The sequence below is a fragment of the Nannospalax galili genome, unplaced genomic scaffold, assembly GCF_000622305.1.
Source record: "Nannospalax galili isolate Female #2095 unplaced genomic scaffold, S.galili_v1.0 scaffold572, whole genome shotgun sequence".
Classification (NCBI taxonomy): Eukaryota; Metazoa; Chordata; class Mammalia; order Rodentia; family Spalacidae; genus Nannospalax; species Nannospalax galili.
The window spans coordinates 1146248-1147477 of NW_008331829.1; the positions used below are offsets into that span (position 1 = coordinate 1146248).

Here is a 1230-nt window from a genome sequence, read left to right on the forward strand (position 1 = left end):
GTTTGCATGTACGTAAGTGCACCAATTTTGTGTAAAGTGGAGGTGGCCAGAAGAGGGTGTCGGATTCCCTGGAACTGGAGTTGCAGACAGTTGTCAGCCACCATATGGGTGCTGGGAACCAAACCTGGGTCCTCTGCAAGAGCAGCTAGTGCTCTTAACCGCTGAGCCATCTTTCCAGCCCCAACATTCAAGACTATTAAGGCCAGTTTTTGAGTAATGATCTTGCTCCAGTTAGCTTGTGACACAAATTTATCATATGTAATTTTTGTGAATTAATGTTCCCATAAAAACTGCATCTTGAAACCATATCTTCTGTAAGGCTGATCAACTGACTAAAACTTAATTGATTGTCCCAAGTTGGAATGTTGCAGGTCCAAAGTCTAATTACAATTTATTTTGGGCTATCTTTATCCCCCAAACTAGCCACTCCTTGCCCATCTTTTTTTCTGATTTAACATCCTGTGACTAACAGATAAAAACTTTTTGTAATGTATTAACTTAACAAAACTTCAAATCTTAACAAACCAAAATGCTGAATATCATCAGATAAATCCAAGGCCTATACTGAGATTTCTCTTTTGCTCTAATAGACTACTTAATGATTCCACAGATGTATTTGAAAAGTGCCTTGATTTATGACTCTTATTTGCTCTGTTATTATAAAAACTTCATGAGACTGCTTCCACATTGGAACATGGAATTTGGGATAACATGAATATGTGTTCCAAGGCCATGCTCACTCATATTTAGCTACAGAATAGACTATCTCTTATCCCTTTAAAGTGAGAGGTGTGATTTTATATCAGCAATTGTATGCCCGTGATAATTTAAAAAGATGTCCAGATTATCAAAAATATGAATATTTAACAGAGATGACAGATTCAAAACACTGCTGCAGGGTGGTGGTGGTGGAGGCGTTCCCCTTTTCTTGCTCATTCATTTGTGCAAGTTTCAATTTTTGAGGAAACCTGTTCAATGCATACATATAGATTTTTGGCCATTTAACTCAAGAATCTCAAAACTGGCATATTCATGTTTATGTCCAAATTGAGAAGACCAAATCTATCAGGGAGTTAGCTGTCTGAAGGGTGATAATTTTGTAAGGAAATAATGAATCAATGAAGAAGTTATTTCAGGATAATTTAGAAAGAAAAAACTTTCCAACTAATAGAACATTCTTTTTTTAATTATTTATTTTATTTTTCTTTTTTAATTATTTATTTATTTAAC

General features: G+C 35.1%; 1 protein-coding gene across 5 annotated transcripts in view; it reads left to right on the forward strand.

Annotated features, from left to right (window-relative positions):
- Naaladl2 (N-acetylated alpha-linked acidic dipeptidase like 2) overlaps window positions 1-1230 on the forward strand; it is a 1296606-nt gene that overhangs the window by 152413 nt on the left and 1142963 nt on the right. The window lies entirely within an intron of this gene.